The 23,763-nt window shown below is 40.8% G+C and overlaps 2 long non-coding RNA genes across 2 annotated transcripts; one reads left to right on the top strand and one right to left on the bottom strand.

The window, feature by feature from the left end:
* The first annotated feature begins 17 nt into the window (after nt 1-17).
* Nucleotides 18-11,411, top strand: LOC129626750 (uncharacterized). Its single transcript, XR_008702176.1, has 2 exons — nt 18-334; nt 11,171-11,411. It is a non-coding gene; the product is annotated as an uncharacterized LOC129626750 (long non-coding RNA).
* Nucleotides 8,773-17,647, bottom strand: LOC129626751 (uncharacterized). The gene is made up of 3 exons (XR_008702177.1): nt 17,254-17,647; nt 9,782-9,925; nt 8,773-8,876 (listed from the first exon to the last, which is right to left on the bottom strand). It is a non-coding gene; the product is annotated as an uncharacterized LOC129626751 (long non-coding RNA).
* Nucleotides 17,648-23,763: the final 6,116 nt, after the last annotated feature.

Below are 23,763 nucleotides of genomic sequence, written 5' to 3' on the forward strand. Positions count from 1 at the left end.
TGTTCGGTGCCCGCAGAGAGGAGGAAGAGGAAAGCAATAGGAATGGGGGCAGACAGGAAGAGACTCACTCACGTTGCCTTCCGGAAGTTGTAGTTCTAGCTCAATCTCTTTTGTCGTCGTCCCCATTCTAAGGCCCAAGCAAAATGAGTATGAGAGACCACATTTCCTAGGATGCCCTGCGGTGCGATCAAGCTCACTTCCCCCTTAGGCGGAGGGAAGGATGCAGGGAAGCTTGGTTAAAAACAGAGTTAAAGGGAATGGGTGTCGGAAGCAGAGGGTCTGAAGTTCACGGCTCCTAGAAGGGGAGGGGAATGAAAGGCTCTCAGTGAAGAAGGTACAGTAAATAAATGTCCAGCGACATGGCGGGCTGGGAAGTTGAGTGAAATGGTCTAATCAAGGCTGGAGGTCATAAGAGAAAAAGGGGGAGAATAGTGAATTGATTCTCGGAGTGTTACTTAATTTTTTTTCTGTCACACTCCTTCTCATTCCCGCCTCTATTACAAGCCGCTGAGGCTCTTGAGTCCCCTTTTCTGCCTTCCCTCCCCCACATTGGGAAGCACAGACGCCATTTGTTTCCTCGTTCCATATACGTCTTTGCAGTTTATAGTGCAAATAAAAATACCTCGGATGTGTACAGAATTTAAGTACATATCCAAAGTCTTTTAAGTAGTTTTGTTTGCTCCTTACCCTCAGAGAGTAATAACAGCTATCATTTATTACGTTCTTGGTATATGTTTGTCATAGCATTTACGTACACGATAACATTTGATCTTCATAATGTTATAATAACCTTGCTAGGAAACACTTCCGAAAAAGAAATGACTTGCTCAAGTTCAGGTGCTCTCAGACCTTGGTCTGTACCCATTTTACAGACAAGGGACATAGGCAGGAAAGGTTAGGCCAGTCTTGTACAAAATAGTAACTACCTTTTAGTCACTTATGGCTTTATAATTGACATAACATGATCACACAGATCATCCCACCCACACTCCTGTAACTCCTCTGCCAGGTATTGTTGACTCCATTTACAGAAACAGACTAGAAGGAATTAAGTTACTTGTCCAAAGTCAAATCACCAGGATCTCTCAGATCCAGAGAGTGCTTTTTATACCACTTCTTATAAGAGAAAAAAGAAACTTTTAAGCCCAGACCTTTTGTTAGGCCTCAGGATCTCCTCTTAGTGACTCAAGGGGCTGTAAGGATGTTTACTGTGTGCTAGGAAACTGTCTCCTCATGCAAAATACATTCATATATTAATTGAAAGCTAGTATTTTTTTTAATATTGTACAGTCAGCCCCTTTCCCTTATCATTCTGGAAACTCTTGCTTTCTGAAACCTTAGATAAGTGCACCACCTCAAAACTTCTGAAACATTTGGCACAAAACAGATACATCAGTACAGTCCATGACCCCATTCGAGTTTTCTGTAGCTGCCAAGGCTATATTTACCACATTAGGTTTTTCTGAATAAATAAAATTTGATGCTTTGAAATGAATTGTCTATAAACTAGACATTCCTAAAAGGTATTAGTACTGACTTTCACTAATTATTATCTACAATTTTCTTCTAAAGAAATGCGTTTTAGAAATCCTTTAAATGTTAATTATTTTCTTGCTCAATTCTACCTGGCCTGTTCAAAAATAATGGTATCTCTGTATAAGAGAGATAATGTTACTTAACTTGAAGAAAATAATCTTCAATAAAGTTTTTCTTAAAGAATTGATTCATGCAGGAAACTGTTTGTTTCTATTTTAACCGTAGTTTGGTGGTACACTACACAAAAGTTCTTGGAACTGATTTTTAGTTCTAAGGTGAGAAATTAGATATGGCTTTTAAATGGAAATTATTTTCTACTGTGACAGAGAAGTTACACCTGTGGTGAAATTAGATTTTTCTTATGACCAATGCTGAAGCTCCAATACTTTGGCCACCTGATGCAAAGAGCCAGCTCATTAGAAAAGACCCTGATGCCAGGAAAGATTGAGGGCAAGAGGAAAAGGGGACAACAGAGGATGAGATGGTTGGATATCATCACTGACTCAATGGACGTGAGTTTGAGCAAAGTTCAGGAGATAGTGGAGGCCAGGGAAGCCTGGCCTGCTGCAGTTCATGGGGTCACAAGGAGTCGGACATGACTTAGCAACTAAACAGCAACAACATGATGAAAGCCTAGGTGAACAAGAAAGATAATGCCATTGTGCAGTTCTAACATTGTCATGTACTTTCATGTCAGCATCACCAAGTCACATTTTCCTTGTTGATGTGAAATGAAATTTTTAAAAATTGCATCTGAATATTTCATTCTAAATTGTGCCTTCACAAAATAACTACTTCTTCCCTACTGAAAACTGGCTTATCAATCATAATCCATTTGACTGGGTCCAGTGTTTCTTTATCCATATGGAACCTAGATTAGTTAGAAACAAACTTCCAAAACTAAATTTGATATCTAAACCCAGTTGTTACCATAGTTGTCCTGTGTTTAAGGGTTATAATTTTGAAAGAAAAAAATAGAAATACCCTGGATTAAAGCATAGTTAATGGGAGGGAGAGGAGGTAAATTTTCAAGCAGTTCAAAAATGAGATCATTTAACCTGAAAGTCATTTATTTAATGAATCTATAGATGCAACAGAGAAGGCAATGGCACCCCACTCCAGTACTCTTGCCTGGAAAATCCCACGGACGGAGGAGCCTGGTGGGCTGCAGTCCATGGGGTCGCTAAAAGTCAGACATGACTGAGCGACTTCACTTTCACTTTTCACTTTCATGCATTGGAGAAGGAAATGGCAACCCACTCCAGTGTTCTTGCCTGGAGAATCCCAGGGACGGGGGAGCCTGGTGGACTGCCATCTATAGGGTCGCACAGAGTTGGCCACGACTGAAATGACTTAGCAGCAGCAGCAGCATAGATGCAAAGTTCATCATTTATGCAAAGAAAGCTAACATAAATAATATATTAAAATTATTATATGTTGTGTATTAAATTATATTAACCAAGCCAAATCCAATATGTGAATTCTTTACAGGCACTTAGGCATGGATACCTATAAAGTAAGAAGAAGATTGTTAGGACCAAACATAAAATCATAGGAGTGCAGAAAGCCCCTAACCTGCTTATGTGCAGGCAATACACGTGTGTCCTTCCACTTCCCCTAATGCCATGATCTTAATTGCATAATAACCTGCTTTATAGGATGCATAACAGTTCTTATTCTTGCCTCAGTATTCCAGATGGGAAAAATGAGCTGGGGATCTAATGTTAGCTGTTCTAATACCCACCTCTTCTACCAGCATCATCCCAGCATCACTTATATCTGAATTGTCAAAATTAAAACTGAAACCCTCTTTTTTTTTCTTTTCATAATTTCTAGTATGGCACTTCTAAACTTCCTGTATTGCTTTTAACAAACCTGGTCAAATGTAAGGAGCAAGAGGCCTCCACTTGACATTGGAACAATCATCATTGTTTGTTCTTTTTTATGTGGAAAAAAGAAGGGAAGCATAACTTTGGGGGTTATTAGAAGTGGGCCTCATGTTTTCATCTATGAAAAGTACATCTCTACTGAGAATTGAATATGTCACTTCAGATACCTACCCTGGACATTGACAAGCTTTCGTTGAAGTTTGGGGTGGATGTGAGAGGGACTTAATTACTGAAGTAGGTATTATAGGAACTTAAAAGGAGAAGATTGCAGAAGTTAATCCCTGTCCCAAAGAAACATCCCAAAGGAATTCAAAGTCTAATAGAATGAATGTTATTGTTTAATTGCTAAGTCGTGTCTAACTCTTTGTTACCCCATGGACTGTAGCCCACCAGGCTCCTCTGTCCATGGGACTTCCCAAGCAAGAATACTGGAGTGGGTTGCTATTTGCTTCTCCAGAGGATCTTCCAGGCCCCAGGATCAAACCATATCTCCTGCACTGGCAGGTGAATTCTTTACTGCTGAGCCATGGGCTTCCCCAATAGAATGAATTGTTGTTCAGCTGCTAAATTATGTCCGACTCTTTGTAACCCCATGAACTGCAGTACACCAGGCTTCCCTGCCCTTCACCATCTCCCAAAGTTTGCTCAAACTTGTCCATTGAGAATAAGCAGGCTAAACTAAATTGTTCATAAATACAAGCAGAATAAAGAATATAATCAAAATAGGATAACTGATTTACTTTGCTGTACAGCAAATTGGCACAATATTACAAATCAATTCTATTTCAAGAAATAAAAAAAAACCGCAAGCGCTATGAAAAATTTACTGAGGACTTATTATAGGGCAGATGTTTTAAGTATATTATCTTAATTTTTAAAACAGTTCTATGAGGTCAGTAGGGTTGTCTTTATTATACAGATGAGAAGATTTAAAGCTGAGAAGTTAACATTATTTTCGTTATTACCACCCAGCTAGCAATTAGCAGAGCTGGGCTTCAAATCAAGGTTTTCTTCCTTGTTCCACACTCAGTCTTTCCACTGCATCATAGCTGCTTAGTGATTTGAGAGAGAATTCGCCAAGACATGAGAGTGCAAATGGTGGCCAGGAGCCAAACTTGGCTTAGATGTGTTTTTGTTCAGCCAGAGGCAGTTTAACTTTGCGAAAAATGTGGACGTGTTTGGGCAGTGGCCAGCATTTCACTCTTTAAGGTCATGCACCAGGCCTTCTTGAGACAAATTACCTGCTTGGCTCCAGGAAGCATTTGCATTTTCTATCACTGGGCAGTCACTGAGAATCCGGAGAAGCAGTAGCTCTCGAGAGGCTCACAAAGAAAGTATGTCCAAGGGTAGACATTGTACACAAGAGCTGCAGAGTATTTGAGGAAGAGTGATTGGCAGTACTTATCACTATGTGAGCATGAGAGAGGTCAAGTATAGAGCCACATGTTATGCCTTAGCACAGTCATTCTCAAACTTTTAGCAAGTTCAGAATTGAATATAAAGCTAACATATGAATTGCTGGGCTCTACTCCAGAATGAATACATCTGGGCTGGAGCTTGAGAATTTACATTTCTAGCAAGTTCTCTGGTACTGCTGATGCTACTCGTCCAAAGATCACACTTGGAAAATTACTGCTTACCTGACTGCAGGGCGCTTTGAGGGAAGGTTTCAAAGCCAATATTTTGTGTCTTGGTTTCTATTGTTTTAAGTCCAAAAAGAATCACTTGACATAGAATGTCTAGAAAATAAGTAAAAAAGAAGAAAATTACAGGGAACTCTATATAATGCCCTGTGGGGGACCTGAATGCGAAGGAAGTCCAAAAGGGAGAGGATGAATATGTATATCTGATTCATTTTGCTGTACAGTAGAAACTAACCCAACATTGTAAAGCAGTTCTACTCCAATAAAAATTAATGTTTAAAGGAAGAAAGTTAAGTCTGTTATCAATTAGATTTCTCAGTTGTTAACATTCTTGATGGACTGTTCAAGTCCTTTATTTCTTAAAAAAAATAAAAGACGGAGGGAGGATATCCTTTTTTAAAAAGCCAAAATTGTATCGTTCTCAGCCTTATCGTAATAGCTATTCACACTGAGTGTCTACTGTGTGCCAGGCTCTCCACATTTATTTAGTTAATCCTTACAGCATCCTTATGAGCCAGGTACTACTGTTATCTTTTTTATATTACAGATGAATAAACTGAGGCACAGAAAAGTTCGGTAACTTGCTCAATGTCTCACTGCTAATAAGTGCCATGAAAGTGAAAGTGTTAGTCGCTCAGTCATGTCCGACTGTTTGTTACCCCACAGATTAGCCCACCAGGATCCTCTGTCTATGGGATTCTCCGGGCAAGAATACTGGAGTGGATAGCCATTCCCTTCTTCAGGAGATCTTCCCAAACTAGGGATCGAACCCAGGTCTCCCGCATTGGCAGGTGGATTCTTTACTGTCTGAGCCACCAGGGAAGCCCAATAAGTGGCATAATTAACACCCAAGTAGTCTAGCTCCAGAGTACACTCAACTGTTGTGCTATACTGACCCTTAGGCTGTTCTGACCATTGTGCTATATATACTACCACGCACACAGTTCTTAACCTGTATTCATTCACGTCATGAACAATCTTGATAACATTAACTATTCTTGTCCAACATTTAAAATGAACACCTCCTTTTAAAAAAATATTTCAAACTTTCAAGGATGTACAGAAAAATAATATAAAAACCACTACTAGGTTTAACAAATGTTTCTATTGCAAAATATTTGCATCTGAGTACTCCCTTCCAAAACACACACACACACACACACACACACACACAGACTTAGTAAGACTATGATTTTTAGGTTTGATTTTACTTAAGATTGTGCCTTAGAAGTCATAAGGGAAATCATTCCACTTAATAAAAATAGGACATCCCTTAAACTTAGTAATGCAGGGAGAATTTCTGTGTAGTGAGCAGCTCCATTGTTACTGTTACCATTATCATAGCACAATCATACCATTCCCCTTAAAAACCCTAGCCCAAGCATGGCTTTATTGACTACTTATAATAAAGGTAATAAACACAGTAACATACAGCTGGGTGATGCAAAATGTACAGCTTATTCAGCTCACAGGCTGCTTGGCCTATCTCTGTGTGGTGAAGGTCACATTCCACCAGGGTTTCATCTCAGTATTGCCCAATAGAACTGTCTGCAGTAATGGAAAAGTCCCTACCCATCCTGTCCAATATGGCAGCCACTAGCCACATGTGGCTATTAGGTACTTGAAACAAGGCTAGTGCAACTGAGGTGCTGAATTGTTCATTTAATTCGATTTACATTAAAGTCGCCACATTCAGCTCAGTTCAGTTCAGTTCAGTCGCTCAGTCGTGTCTGACTCTTTGTAACCCCATGAATCGCAGCATGCCAGGCCTCCCTGTCCATCACCAACTCCTGGACTTCACTCAGACTCACGTCCATCGAGTCAGTGATGCCATCCAGCCATCTTGTCCTCTGTCGTCCCCTTCTCCTCCTGCCCCCAATCCCTCCCAGCATCAGAGTCTTTTCCAATGCGTCAACTCTTCACATGAGGTAGCCAAAGTACTGGAGTTTCAGCTTTAGCATCATTCCTTCCAAAGAAATCCCAGGGCTGATCTCCTTCAGAATGGACTGGTTGGATCTCCTTGCAGTCCAAGGGACTCTCAAGAGTCTTCTCCAACACCACAGTTCAAAAGCATCAATTCTTTGGCACTCAGCCTTCTTCACAGTCCAACTCTCACATCCATACATGACCACTGGAAAAACCATAGCCTTGACTAGACGGACCTTTGTTGGCAAAGTAATGTCTCTGCTTTTGAATATGCTATCTAGGTTGGTCATAACTTTTCTTCCAAGGAGCAAGTGTCTTAATTTCATGGCTGCAGTCACCATCTGCACATTCGGCTAGTGGCTACCATATTGGGCAGCCCAGATCTAGGTCCTTAAAGCCCACACTAAAAATAATGAGTCCCCCAAGGCCAGTGAGTTCCTGGCTCTGGTGAGGGTCAGGGGATGAGCCCTGACTGCAAAAGAGAACAAGGGAACTTTGGGGGATACTGTAAATAGTCTTCATCTTGATTATGGTAATGGTGGCATGGATATATATATTTGCCAAAACTCATCTGATTGTGCCCTTAACATGGGGACATTTTGTTGTATGTAAATCAATAAAGTTGATTTTTAGAAGGGGGAAAACAGAAGATTTTCTGAGACAGGAGTTCTACCTCTTGTCTATCTCAAGCATGCCTTCTGCAATCCCAGTTCTTTCCCCAACAGCCCCAAAGTCATTACTGCGACATAATAAGACCTTGTGTGATCTGACCCCTGGCTACTTCTCTGACGTTATTTCCCTGGCTTGTGATTCAGCCACACCAGCCATTTTTGTTGTTGTTTAGTCACTAAGTAGTGTCTGACTCATTTGTGACCCCATGGACTGTAACCCGCCAGGCTCCTCTATCCATGGGATATCCCAGGCAAAAATACTGGAGTGGGTTGCCATTTCCTTCTCCAGGGGATCTTCCCAACCCAGGGATCAAACCCGTGTCTCCTGCGTTGGTTGCTGCTGCTGCTGCTAAGTCGCTTCAGTCGTGTCCGACCCTGTGCGACCCCATAGACGGCAGCCCACCAGACTCCCCCATCCCTGGGATTCTCCAGGCAAGAACACTGGAGGGGGTTGCCATTTCCTTCTCCAATGCATGAAAGTGAAAAGTGAAAGTGAAGTTGCTCAGTCGTGTCCCAGGCAGATTCTTTACCACTGAGCCACCCAGGAAGCCCAACCGGCCATCTTATTGGTCCTCAACAAACACTCCAAGTGCATTCCTGTCTCAAGGCTTTTGCATTTGCTCTTCTTCTAAACCTTCCCAGACAATATTCATTTAGGTATCTGCTCAAATGTCAGCTCCAAAAAGATGCCATTCGTGCCACCTCTCTTCAACAGCACTTCTGTCCTTGTCACTGTCCATTCCATTATCCCTTGCACTTTCTTTACAGCACGAATCACTATCTGAAATTATATAATTACTTGTCTATTGTCCTCCTTCCCCATCAGACTGTAAGGCTGTTCATAAGGGCCGGCAGTTTGTTGATTGTTGGATTCCCAGTACCAGGCACACAATAGCCTCAATAAATACTGTTGAATGAATGAATGGTTATCATCCATGGCAATTTCTCAGCCTGAGATCCAAGTATGTGTTGATAGAAAACCCACAAATTCTCTACAAAATTTAAAAAAAATTGTGTTATCATTTCTATATTAAGTAATATTATGATTTTTCAAGATGAGCACTTTAAAACATGAAATTTCAAGTGCTGAGTTCACACTGAGTTAGGGTTTTGTTTGGATCCGATGAACACCAAAGGACATCCCGACGAAGTGTGTGAATACAGATTTCATGTAATTTTGAGAGTTGAGTCATCACACGTCACAGAGAAACCTCAACAAAAGAACCAGCATGTTAACTGTCAGTGCCATATTCCAGTTAGAAGCAGAAATTGCACAAAACATACAAACGTGCTTATATTCACAAAAACTTTAGCTGTGAGTGAACCAGTTAAACACACAGAAATTGCTCTTTGGTTCCCAGCAATAATTAAATTGTGTTGTGTAGTCTCTAAATTGTGCCCAACTCTGTGTGATCCCGTTTACTGTAGCTCTCCAGGCTCCTCTGTCCATGGGATTTCTCAGGCAAGAATACTGGAGTGGGTTGCCATTTCCTTCTCCAGGGGCTCTTTCCAACCCAGGGATCTAACCCTTGTGGTCCTACATTGACAGACAGATTCTTTACCACTGTGCCAACTGGGAAACCTTAAAATTAGATTAAATATTATTTAATCCAGATCACTGCTACTGCTGTAAGTCACTTCAGTTGTGTCCGACTCTGTGCGACCCCATAGATGGCAGCTCACCAGGCTCCCCTGTCCCTGGGATTCTGTAGGCAAGAACACTGGAGTGGGTTGCCATTTCCTTCTCCAATGCATGAAAGTGAAAAGTGAAAGTGAAGTCGCTCAGTTGTGTCCGATTTTCCAGGCAAGAGTACTGGAGTGGGGTGCTATTGTCTTCTCCATAATCCAGATTACAAACACTCAAAAATACTAACCCTATCTTACAGTGAATAAGACTGCTTTACAGAGTTATTAAGTGATACTCAATTAAAATTGACATTCCAGGATTTTGTAGCACCAGAATTCTTATGAATATATGAAATCTGATTATCTTGAACTAACAGCAAAAATCTTGGAAGTTATTAATATTTTGTGCAAACAGGTATAATTTGCACTGCCATTATTAAACATACAGAGACACATATAATGTGGATCATAAGTTGAGTCTTATACTCACAAACCTAACATTTTACAATTTTCATTGACATTAATTTTAAATGGATGGACCGAGTAACCCTTGTCCTGGGGCAGGAGAATGCTCATCACTGTGGTTATATTACGGTTTCCTCTTCTTTCTTTTTCTTTTCCCTCAATTTAGAACCTGAAGGGTAAAAGAAAGTTCAAGAATTTACTAAAAGAAAAACTTGTATCTTCATTCCAGGAACAATTTTGAGTTTTTCTAGAATCGTCAGACCTCTCTGAACCTTCTAGCTCTATGCCCTAAACACAGTTGTGCCGTTCATGAACAAAAAGTTAGAGCAAGAAGTACTTGACACAGTTTTTGTATGTATAGTTCATAAGGCATATTTTAAAAGGCAAGGGAAGAGCCAAAGTATAAGCCAATACACATTTTTAGCCCAGTGAATCATGTATGTAAATTCATAATATTCCAAGATATACATGCATCATAATGGTGATGGGCAAGAAGTTAAATCCAAGGCAGTCTGCAGGAGGGGGCTTTTACGTCAGTGAGCAGCAGTATATTGAAGAAATTACGTGCGTGTCCTAAATTAAAGCATCGGCACTAGATGTCAGCAAATCTCAACGTGGAGAGAGTGATTAAGTGGATAGCATATCCCCGACAAGGACACCTCAGCCAGCATTTTCCCATTTTCCCATTTATTTTCAAATAGCCCAGCATTTGCTAAGGTGTGCTCCCCAAATTCTATGGCTATTAGTAGGTATTGTCCAGGGAAGGGTTCTACGGTCAGATACGTTGAGGAAAGGTTGAGTAAACTAAGTCTTTTTTCTGCTGAAGAACTTCTCAGAGCCTTTCTAAGCTGATGCCAACGTTACTCTTTCCAGAGAGCGGTGCTGACAGCTCCGAATGCCTAGGGAGAGGACGGGCTTAGTGACCAGAGTCCGCTGGCAGCCCAAGGTCCTAAGTTATGCTGACTTTCTTTGCAGTTTTATTTATTTACTTTTTTGGGTTTGTTTTCTTTAGAGTGTATATTTCAAGGGTGATCTGGGGATGGTGAAAGAAGTAATGGCCTAAGCCACCCAGACCCTATTATTGACATGGAGTGTTTCTACACTTCTTTGGCTGTAAAACCAGTTTGAATCTGTGTCAGAGGCACACTCTAGGAAAAACCAACACAGACAAAGTTTGCCTCTCATTATGGTCTACCTTTATCTGGGTGCTTGAAAAAAAGTCAACTGCTTGCCCATATTTTCTGATAGGATATGGAGGCTTTTTCCATTTAACGTTATACTCTAGTTAATATGTGGTTTTGTATAAGATGTGGGCAAAAGATTCACCTTATTTTATTTATCTCTTTATTTTATATTACAGAATATCAGTTGTCCCCAAACCTTGCATTAAGTGTGTTTTTGGTTTTATTTTCAGGTCCAGAATCCTTCAGATCAACTTACCAATAAGTTCAATATGTAAAATAGTTAAATGTGGATGACATGAGGAAGGATGAAAGTTATTCCAACCGTCAACACTCCCTATCCCTGTTCCCACCCTCCCTATCTGGGAGGCTCCAGGGAGTATTTTGAACATCATTGGAGTAATTCATCCCCTCATAAATGACTTTAAAACAGCATGTCTGTAATATGCTACATTAAAATTTCTACCCATTTCATTTTTTTTCTATTTTACTGCCAATTTCATACTTTAATTAATTTAGAACCCAAGAGCTTTATAATATAACAAAGGAAGAGATTGAAACATCTAATAGAGTAAAATAACAGTGTGATTTGGGGGGGCTACAACATCAGCATATTTCTTTTTAAAACGATATTTACTATTGGTAAGAGTTGACTAGATACTTTCAACATAGAAAAGACTAACTTGCTAAAACTATATATTGATCGATAATGTGATAATGTGTGTCACAGGTTTACAGGGTTGACACTCTTTGCTTTACCACATCACTTACAGGATTTAATCCTAAAGAAATTACCATCATGTATAGGAAATTTTTGCTGTTGTTTATATTATGGATAATATTGAAAATGGTCCAAATGTTTAACAATGTGGGACTGGTTGAATGAATCCTGGCACAGCCATGAGACAGGATACTCTTCAGCCATTACAGGGATGTTGTAAAAATAAAAGTATTTTATTGCTTACTGGTGATACATATGGCGCTGTACCAAGCACCTTAATCATACTGTCTCACTTAAGCCTAACAATACCCCTAGATGATAGGTATTATCATTCCCATTTACAGATGAGAAAACACAGAAGTTCGAACAGCTAGTAAAGTAGTGTTGCTGGAATTCAATCTCTGTCTGCTAACTCTCATTCTTAATCAGTGTCCTAATGATGGGGGAAAATACTCACTTTTTACTTATAAGTTACTGTTTCAATGCAGTATAACTGACCTTAAACAGCAAACAAACAAAAAAACCACACCCTCCTATATGCAACTACTTCTTCCTAACTTTGGAAGTTACTTATCCTTAGTATTGTCCCCCTTATCCCACCCCCATTCCCCTTCCCCCAGTGAATCTACCTTTGTGGATGTATGCCGTCGCTTCAGTCATCTCCAACTCTTTGTGACCCCGTGGACTGTAGCCCACCAGGTTCCTCTGTCCATGGGATTCTCCAGGCAAGAATGCTGGAGTGAGTGGCCATTTTCTCCTCCAAGGGGATCTTCCTGACTCGGGGATCTAACCCCAGCCTCCTGCTTCTCCTGCATTGCAGGCAGACTCTTTACCACTAAGCTACCGTGTGTTAAGGGGCTTCCCAGGTGGCAGTAGTGGTAAAGAACTGCCAATGCAGGAGATGTAGAGACTCATGTTCCATCCCTGGGTCAGGAAGATCCCCTGGAAATGGGAATGGCAACCCACTCCAGTATTCTTGCCTAGAGAATCCCATGGAGAGAGGAGCCTGGTGGGCTACAGTCCATGGGGTCACAAAGAGTCAGACACAACTGAAATGACTTAGTATGTGTGCACACACCATGTGCTGGGCTTCAAATGCCCACTGAGTCCCAAGAGGACAAAGAGGACAGGGAGGAAAAGCCTCTTCCCCAGAGACTCCTGGAGCATTCTCTGCTCTAACCAGGAAGGTCTGGAGCAATGCCCTTTTTCCTAGAGGATGAACTTTCACTTACTCATCTGTCCAGCATGACTCATGCCCAAGAGTGTGGAGTAAATGAAATTTTACAGTATTTATGTTTTTGTGACTTCTATAAACATGGCAGTGTGGAAAGCACATGCATGGACTTTGGAGTCAGACAGACCTGAGGTAAACTCCTGGCTTTGACACTTAGTAGTTGTGCAACTTGGGGCTAGTTAATAACTTCTCTGGGCAACCTCATCTGTAAAACAGGAATAATGAAGTCTGCTTCACAGAATTGGGTATGAACATGCAATGAGCCAGCAAAAATGAAAGTGGACCCTGTAGCCCCTGGCACACACAGACACTTGGACCTTTCCTTCTGCTCTCAGATTGTGGTTTGGGGGGCAAGCATCTGCCAAGTCTTGTGTTTATTTTTACACTTTTCTACTATATAAAGTACAGTGCTTTGTTTACAGCAGCGTCCTATAAATACCAGCTGAACAATGTTGGCATACATGAGCAGAAACTAAATCATGGGTAGGTAGATTTTAGGTGTGGGTTTTTTTTTAGATACTTATTTATTAATATTTATTTGGCTACATCGGAACTTAGTTGGGGCATGCAGGATCTTAGTGGTGGCCCCATGGGCTTAGTGGCCCTGCAGCATGTAGGATCTTACTTCTCCAGGGATCTAACCCTCATCCCCTGCATTGGGGCTTCTCTGGTGGTTCGGATGGTAAAGAATCTGCCTGCAATGTGGGAGACCTGGGTTCAGTCCCTGGGTCAGGAAGATTCCCTGGAGAAGAGAATGGCAACCCACTCCAGTATTCTTGCCTGGAGAATTCCATGGACAGAGGAGTCTGGTGTGCCATGGCTTTTACAGTCCATGGGTGGCAAAGAGTCAGACACAACTGAGTGACTGAAACTTTCACTTTCTTAACCGTTGGACCACCAGAGGACTCCCCTGCTGCTGCTGTTGCTAGGTGTGTTTAAATATTTAATAAGTGTTTATCCTATCATAGAGAAAATCTGCCAACTGTAGATAAATGGGATGTGGAGTCAGGGCCTAAGCGTCAGCTCAATGGTTTCCTGCACGGAGCCACCAACTCCAAAGGAGAATGGGAACCAAGCTCTGGGCGCTAGACTCACAGAGCCCCCAAGAGCACCGTGTTTCATCGGCTCAAAGGCAGCCTTCTGTGAGTAGATGACAGCCTGCCCTGGCCTATCAGTGTCTCTTCTGACATGAGGGGTTCCTCTTATGAATAATTCGCTATGCCCAGTTTAAATGTTTTCTTTTTATCTTTTAATTATAAATTCATGTAAGAAGGATATCATGTGAAACTCCTTTACCCATAAACTGACATAGCCATACTTGCTAAAAGTTTTTAAAAAAATTTTAACTTAATTTCAGACTTTTAGAAAAGCCAGAAGAATATTACAAAGAATTCCCGCGCACCCTTCACAGTTTCCCAAGTGTTAATATCTACCACATTTGCTTATCCTTGTCTGTCTATGTTAGATCGGCAGGTTTTTTTTTTTTTTTTCCCTGAGCCATTTAAGATAAATTTCCCTCCCTCCCCCTTTTTCCTTCCTTGTGTGTGTGTTAGTCGCTTGGTCATGTCCAACTCTTGGCAACCCCATGAACTGGGGCCCTCCAAGTTCCTCTGTCCATGGAATTCTCCAAGCAAGAATACTGAAGTGGGTTGCCATTTTCTTCTCCAGGGGATCTTCCCAATTCAAGGACTGAACTCAAGTCTCCTGCATTGCAAGCAGATTCTTTACCATCCGAGCCACAGGGAAGCTTTCCTTCCTTGCTTGCTTTCTCTCAAATAAAACGTTTAGGTAGAGCTGAGCTCCCTATTCCTCACCCATCTCCTTTCCTCTCTCCTTGCCTTCCCTCACCTTTGTCAGGGAACATTTTACTATGTATGATTAGACCTAGAGATGAATTTTGTTATTTTGAGACTTGTTTTGTAATCCAGAACTTGATCACTTTTATGAATGTTCTATGTAACCCGAGAAAGAATGTGTACTCTCTAATTCTTCAAATGATCCAATAGCTGGAAACCACTTACAACAGTGGCTAGCACAGCATAAGCACCATAAAGTGTTAAATTTTAATAAATAGCCATTTGGTTGTACAGTTATAAATAAAGCCCACTAGCTCATATTTTTATTATTGAAATATAATTGATTTATAAAATTATATTAGTTTCAGGTGTATAACATAGTGATTCAATATTTGTATGGATTATACTCCATTTAAATTTATTATAAAATATTGGCTATATTCCCTGTGGTGTACACTATTTCCTTGGAGCTCATGTATTTTATACTTAATATTTTGTACCTCTTAATCCCCTACCCCTATCTTGCCCCTCTGGCTCATATTTTTTAACTGTCTTGTTCAAATTGTATGTGTACAAAAGCTGTCAATTTTTAGAGAAGTGGGTTGAAATCTCCCTGTGATTTTAGAGCTGTGTATCTTTGCCTGTATTCTTCCAACTCTTCCTCCTTGGCACAGAAGTGAGAGATTCTAGTCATTGCCCAAATCCCAGCCCCTGATCCCTCCTGTTAGTGAGGGCTGTCCTTCAGTGCACAGCAGAGACCTAGGATGGAAGTTAGGACACTGGCTGAACAGCAGAGATATCACAGGGCAATGTAAGTTCATGAATTCAAACACACCAGGAACCACAGTGGCATCATCTCCCCCACGCAAGGTTCACTCTGCAACCCACTCATCACTTGCTTTGCTCTGATATTTTTCCTCTCAAATTCCCCCTGCTCCCTCAACCCTAATTCCTCCAAAGCTTCAGTTAACTTTTTTGATGATACTCACCATACTCCCTTTTTCCAAAATTCCAACTCTAAATTTCAAGATTCGTATGATACTTACAGGACTAGGAGCTTAGTAAAAATGATTCTTAGCTAATTCAACAAAAATGGAATGTCATTGGCTATACAGTGGTAAACAGAATACACATGGAGAAGAGTAGGGTAAAGAGACAAAACTATAAACCCTAAGCAATTGTGAAAATTGATAAAAGAGGAAAGAACTGTTTCCATTAGGGAGAAAACAATGGGTTGGGGAGGATGTTCCAAGACGAACGACAAGCTCAGGGAAGGTCATGGGCCGGGACAGACCTCGGCCATTGGAGGGCTGACGGAAGCCAATGGGGCAGGAATACAGTGAGTGCAGGTGAGTGGCCCAGAGGAGGCAGGAGAGACACACAGGGACTAGCTCACATGGGCCTAGTGAGCCATGAACATTTGATTCACTCCAGGAACTGGAATCCACTGAAGGGTTTCAGCAGAGAGTGAGATGCCTGTACTTACTGTTTTAAATATAACTCCAGCTGGTAGGTGGAGAGTGAGTAGAGAAAGTCAGATATGGAAGCAGGGGTATCATTCAGGCATCTTTGACAAAGGAAAGTTTTTGTGACCTCAGATTATTTTTCCCTCTTGTCAGAGAGTTTAAAAACCACAATGGCAAATAAAACAGACTTACAGTAACTTCATCTATAAAGAACTGTTTATGCAGTTTGCAAATAACTCATAGACTCTTCACAAGTCTGGAAGGTCGAGATTGATAACCAAAACTCCCTTTCCCACTTTAAAGTTTAGAGGGTTTTTTTTAAAAAAACATTTTATTTTGAAAGATTTAAACTTCATGAAAAGAAAGAGTATAATAAATTCCCATTACCTTGGGAATTACTCAATGAATATTAAGTTTGCTGACATTGACTTCATCTATCACTTTTTTCATCCTTTGTTGAAGTAATTAAAGTGAGTGAAGTGAAGTCGCTCAGTCGTGTCCGACTCTTTGTGACCCCATGGACTGTAGCCCACCAGGCTCCTCAGTCCATGGAGTTTTCCAGGCAAGAGTACTGGAGTGGGTTGCCATTTCCTTCTCCATAAAAGTAATTAAAAGCAAATCCCAAATATGTAATTTTATCCCTTCACATATCTTCTCTAGCTCTAAAATATAAACATTTCCTACATACCACAAAGCATAAAATATAAACATGAAAATTTACTGCTAACATCTAGTATCAATTCTATTAATATAACCAAATTTCTCTGATGTCTCAAAAATGTCTTTTCATAGTTGGTCCACACCATGTATTTGGATCTCAGATCTTTTAAGTCTCTTTTAATCCAGGGCATTGCTTTTTTTCTCCCTCCTTTTTTCTTTTCTCCTTTTTAAAAATTTATGTCATTGACTTGTAGAAACTGGATTAGTTATCCTATAAAATGTCTAAATATTTCATAATAAAAACTTTAAGTTAAAAGTAAAAATAAGAACAAACTGTGGAGTTTGAGCCTTTCAACTTCCAATAAGTTAGCCCATCTCTCTGGAACGTTCTTTGAAGTGTTTGGCATACAGTCCAGTCCAGTGAACCATAAACACTCACCACGCTTGGCAGGCATACACAGGCTGTTAAACAAGAGAGCTTGTGCTGAATGTTTTAATTTTATCATTCAGCCTTCTCAGGTTCTTGACCTGTTTCCTCACTGTGATTTGTCTACTGTTACTAAATTAACAGCATCTGAAACATAGCACCGTTTCTGAAGCACTTAAAAACAATTAAGATAATGCTTGTTTGCTAACTTCAGTCTTCTCTACTTCAGACGTTAGAAAATTAAAAATAGTTGAACTGAAGGTAGCATCCTGCCAGCATGCTAAGTCGTTTCAGCCGTGTCCGATTCTTTGTGACCCCATGGACCGTAGCCCACCAGGCACCTCTGTCTATGGGATTCTTCAGGCAAGAATACTGGAGTGGGATGCCGTGCCCTCCTCCAGGGGATTTTCCCAGCCCGGGTATTGAACCCGCCTCTCTTATGTCTCCTGCAACGGCAGGTGGGTTCTTTACCACTAGCGCCACCTGCGGGGGAGGTAGCCTCACTGAAAACCACATTTGGTTCCAATTTAAGGATGCACAGAAAAAGCAGCGACGAAACAATGCATGTTTTCTTCACCTCAGTGTCAGCTTAACTTTTGATTTCTTTACTATAATTAGCTTCTGTTGTCAATGATGCCAAGAACTTACCTGCAGTAACTAGAATTAGATCACTGGTTCTTTTGGCTTTGTTGTTTCAACAGGTACATGAATGTTATTGTAAATTTTAAAGGATTTTTAAAAATATATCCATCTTATACTAATCATTTTGAATCATTTAGTAGTTTGAAGATTCAAAGAAAAGCTACAGTTCCAAACTGAGCATAAATCTTGTATTTTAAAAAACTAACTATTTGATATCATTTCACTTCTGTAAAACAAAGGTAATCTCTTCATTGAACGTGTCTCACACATTCTGGACTTAATCCTGGCCCTACCACAGTACATGCTAGAGAAAACTTGTAACATAGTTTTCTCGTGTAAAACGGACATACCCTACTTAATTTATAGGGACTTAGGGATAATAAGTGAAACAGGGTTTAAAGTGTAACTTGGCTAATTCTGGGTGTGTCTTTTAGATCTTAAAAGATTAGGCCTTAAATTAGGAGCCATTTGACAGGGGTACATATTACTTTTTTGGGGGGAGGCACTTTTTTTGCCTGTACCATGCGGCATGAGGATCCTAGTTTCCATACCAGGGGTTGAACCCACAACCTCCTGTGGTGGAGGTATGGAGTTTTAACCCCTGGACCACCAAGAAAGTCCCTATATTAGTTATTTTAACATGAAAGAGAGTTGGGAATCAGGATCCTTGAAGCCTCAACCAGACAGCTACTGTGGCTTCTGCTGCCTTCTCTTGATCCATATACGAGACACGTGTGTGGAGAACCAGGCTGGAGCCTTGACATACTGTCTGGGATGAATTGGGTGGGCAGTGGATGGTCTTCCCCACAGTCCACTGATCATTAGTTTCTCTTTTCTTTGTGCTCCTATAGCTCTTTGGATGGATCATATCCTACCTTGTACTAGACTTACCGTGTACAAATATATACCCTCCACTGAAATATAAGTATCTTAAGAGCAGGGATCATAGCTGTCTTTCTAGTAAGACATCAGTAAATGTTTATTTAGTTAAATTGGCCTTCTAATGGTAGAAAATGTTGATGCTTCCTCATCCTGCCGTTCAACTAGTTGTAAAGTAGCAAAAGCAACTTAAACCAAACCCAACTACACTAACAATGAGATTAACATTGACAGATAATATTCTAGGAGTTATAATGGACCAATTGTTGAACCAATTGTTGGTTCAATATGATGTTGGTTCAACATCGTCCATTTATTTAGCAAATGTTTATTGAGGCCTTGATGTATACATCAAGTGTCTGGGAATGATTTTTTATAATCATAAAAGAGCAATAGGAGTTATAAGTCACAAGAGTCCTAAAGGGAAGTAGTTTACGGTGCTATATATAATTACAGTAATTTATTGAATAGCAGCTATACGCCAGGAGCTATACTAATTGTTTTTCTTACTGTAGATAATTGAATCTTCACAACAGTCCACTTTACAGATAAGGAAACAAACTTGAAGAGATTATGCAATTTGCCTAAAGTCATAATAGCTAGAATGTAGATTTAGAATTTAACTCTTGCCTTTATTAATCACTACTGAATATTGGATCACCAGTGAGGCTTGCCAGCCCATATGAGAAAACCAGCCTGACAGACTGTAAGAGTCACAGTGACTTCTAAGTATATAGAAGTTTAAAAATCTTTCCAATAAAGAGGGTCAGATTTCTCTACCCTAACAAGCCAGAGCCTCCACTCACTCCAGAATAACATGAGTTGACCTGTCCATGTATGCAGGTTCCCAAATCACTGCATCCCATGCTGGTACTTGTCTTTATTGCCATGATCAAATGCAATATACAACTCTAATTAGGCATCTCTAACATTTTATCCAAAGTGAGATTTATCTGAAGTGTTTTAATCCATTGCCATCCTTGTTCTTTTTTAAAAATTGTGAAAGAATCCACATAACAGAATTTATCATGTTAACCTTTTTAAAGCATCCAGTTCATTAGTGTTAAGTGTGTTCATATAGTTAAGCGTGTGCAACCATCACCACCATCCATCTCCAGAGTTCTTTTAATCTTGCAAAACCAAAATTCTGTACCCATTAAACAGCAAGTTCCCATTCTCCTTTTCCACCCCAGCCCTTGCCAGCCAGTGTTCTACTTCCTGCCTCTGTGAAAGTGACTTCTCTAGGTACCTCACATAAGTGGAATCATACAGTGTGACTGTCCCCTTGTGACTGGCCTGTTTCACTTAGCATAGAATCCTCAAGTGTTCTTCCCCAGTGGCTCAGTGGTAAAGAGTATGCCTACAATGCAGGAGACATGGGTTTGATCCCTGGGTTAGGAAGATCCTCTGGAGAAGGAAATAGCAACCCATGGCAGTATTTCTTGCCTGGGAAATCCCATGGACAGAGGAGCCTGGTGGGCTACAGTCCATGGGGTCAAAAACAGAGTGACTAAACCACCACCACCAGCATCCTCAAGCTTCATGTAGCAGGTGACAGAAGGCGACAATCTTATAGTCTAATCATGAGAACACATCAGGCAAACTCAATGGAAGAACATTTCACAAAATATTAATACCTGATCAGTACTCTTCAAAAGTATCAATGTTCTGAGAAACAAGGCGAGATGGAGACTCTTGCCATGTATTAGAAGATGCAGAGAAGATAATGGCACCCCACTCCAGTACTCTTGCCTGGAAAATCCCACGGACGGAGGAGCCTGGTAGGCTGCAGTCCATGGGGTTGCGAAGAGTCGGACATGACTGAGCAACTTCACTTTCACTTTTCACTTTCATGTATTGGAGAAGGAAATGGCAACCCACTTCAGTGTTCTTGCCTGGAGAATCCCAGGGACGGGGGAGCCTGGTGGGCTACCGTCTATGGGGTTGCACAGAGTCGGACACGACTGAAGCGACTTAGCTTAGCTTAGCTTAAGGAAACATGGCAACTCAATGCAGTGTGGTATCTGAAATTGGAGCCTCGAACAGGAAAAGGACGTTCATCAGTGACATATTTTAGAATTCCTGGAGCATAAGATGAGAAGAGCCAACTCATTAGAAAAGACCCTGATGCTGGGAAATATTGAAGGCAGAAGAAGGGGACGACAGAGGATGAGATGGTTGGATGGCATCATTGACTCAATGGACATGAGTCTGAGCAAGCTCCAGGAGATGAAGGACAGGGAAGCCTGGCATGCTGCAGTCCATGTGGTCACCAAGAGTCAGACTCCCCCTGCACTGCAAGTGCAGAGTCTTAGCCACCAGGCAAGTCCCTAGTTGTTTTTTTTTTTTTAACAGTTTTATTGTTTCATTTTTTCCATTTAGATCTTTAAATCTCTGGTAAATTATGGGTAGCCAGTTATCCCTGTGCTGTTTGTATTGAATAATCCAGTTTTCCCTCATTGACTTGAAATATAGCCTTGAGCACATATGAAACCCTCCACATGAAAAGCCTCATTATTTTCTGGACCCGGTTCCACTTCAATGATCTACTTATGTTTTCTTGATCAGTACTAGACTATCCTATTTACCATGTTTTAAAGTTCTTTTCAGTGTCTCGTGAGCCAAGTCCTATTTTGCTACAGTTGTTGTTTTTCAAAACTTTCTTGGCGAGTTTCAAGCATTTACTCTTTTAGAGAAGCTAGAGAATCAACTTTTACATTTAAAAATTCCATTGGGAATTTGATAAAAATTGCATTTAATTTACAGATCAGCATGGGAAGGATGGGCTTTTAAAAAGCAAATATTGAAGTTTCTTATCCAGATATGTCTTTAAATTCTTCTTATCTGAAAATTCTATTAGCAGCATGTAGAATACTATATTAAGTTGTGGTTACACAGAACACATCATCTCATCAATGTAGTAATAGTGGTGCGAGTACCGCTGGTAGCAGAGCTGCTGCTGCTGCTGCTGCTGCTAAGTCGCTTCAGCCGTGTCCGACTCTGTGCGACCCCATAGACAGCAGCCACCAGGCTCCCCCGTCCCTGGGATTCTCCAGGCAAGAACACTGGAGTGGGTTGCCATTTCCTTCTCCAAAGCATGAAAGTGAAAAGTGAAAGTGAAGTCGCTTCAGTCGTGTCCGACTGTGTGACCCCATAGACGGCAGCCCACCAGGCTCCCCCGTCCCTGGGATTCTCCAGGCAAGAACACTGGAGTGGGTTGCCATTTCCTTCTCCAATGCATGAAAGTGAAAAGTCAAAGTGAAGTCGCTTCAGTCGTGTCCGACTCTGTGCGAACCCATAGAAAGCAGCCCACCAGGCTCCCCCGTCCCTGGGATTCTCCAGGCAAGAACACTGGAGTGGGTTGCCATTTCCTTCTCCAATGCATGAAAGTGAAAAGTCAAAGTGAAGTCGCTCAGTCATGTCCGACTCTTCGCGACCCCATGGACTGCAGCCTTCCAGGCTCCTCCATCCATGGGATTCTCCAGGCAAGAGTACTGGAGTGGGGTGTACTAAGTGCTGAGGACATTATATATATAATCTTATGTAATCCTCACTATAATCCAGTAAGATATTATCCATGTTTTACAGATGAAGAAATAGGCTCAGATTTGTTAACTTGCTAAAGTTAACAAAAGGAAACCTTGTCATATTTCAAAACCATGTTTTTAATAACTACTATCTGGTCCTTCATTACATATAAAGTTAACTCTCTTTTAGGGGGAAAAAAAAAAAAGGAAACCAAAAAGGTTTTTATGGTATTAAAGATAAACATACCAACCTCTTTCTTTTAAAAAAAAAAGTTCTTTTAGTTATTTAGAATGAATTTTTAATTGAGATTTAATTGACATATAACATTATTTTCAGATATATAAAATAATTCTATATTCATATATATTATGAAATGATCACTACAGTGTCTGGTTAACATCCATCACCACACATAATTACAAAACTCTCATGTCAGTTTCCTAAAGGCTTTTAAATCAGAGGGATTTTAAATTGTATCACATATTTTCCTAGCATTTCTTGAGAACCTTGCCATCTCCCTTGCCTGGCCTAGTTTCTCCTTGTTGGCGTCTCTGAACATTGCCAGTCTGGCCTCCAGGGGGGGCCATTTCCCCTTTAATATTGTGGCTCAAGCATTAGACACTCAGGAATTCCCTGCCATACAGATAAGACCAGGAAAAATATTTAACAGAAGTTTACAAAGGGTTCTGGAAGAAAAAAAGACAAATGAGTACAGGGAGTAATAATATGCAACTAGATCATTTGCTCATTGAATGAAGTGCAGGCATTTCTGCATTAGACACCATAAAAGGATTCCTCCCTACCTTGCTTCCCACTACCTGCACAAAGCAGAAGCCACTTTTTTCTACCCTGTGTTGTGTCCTCAAGGGCTTCCCAGGTGGCTCAGTGGTAAAGAATTCACCTGCCAATGCAGAAGAGTCGGGTTTGATCCCTGAGTCAGGAAGATCCCCTGGAGAAGGAAATGGCAACTCATTCCAGTATTCTTTCTTGCTTGAAAAAATCCCACAGACAGAAGAGTCTGATGAGCTACACAGTCCATGGAGTGGCAGAGTCAGACACGTCTTATCAACTAACCAACAACAACAACAAATTATATCCTCCAGCAAGTAAAAAATTTAAAAAACAGCTCTAAGATTGGTAAGGTGAGTTTCAGCTCTGGGCTTTCTTCCAAACTCTAGTTTCCAGTTTCAGTATCTGCTTCTTTCCTACATGCTGGACACTTAGCTTGCGAGCCTTATTATTATTATTTGGCTGTGCCAGGTCTTAGCTGTGGCATGCAGGATCTTCAGTTTTGGAATTGGGATCTGTCTCCCTAACCAGGGATAGAACCTGGGCCGTTTGCATTGGGAGCACAGAGTCCCTGCCACTGGACCACCAGAGAAGTCCTGCAAGGCTTCTTCTGGGAAGATGGCATTGCTGACCCCTGAGCTGTCTATTTACCCTGTTGCTGGGAGATGGTTATCTGTGAGTCTC

This window comes from Bubalus kerabau, chromosome 14 (assembly GCF_029407905.1).
Source record: "Bubalus kerabau isolate K-KA32 ecotype Philippines breed swamp buffalo chromosome 14, PCC_UOA_SB_1v2, whole genome shotgun sequence".
NCBI lineage: Eukaryota > Metazoa > Chordata > Mammalia > Artiodactyla > Bovidae > Bubalus > Bubalus kerabau.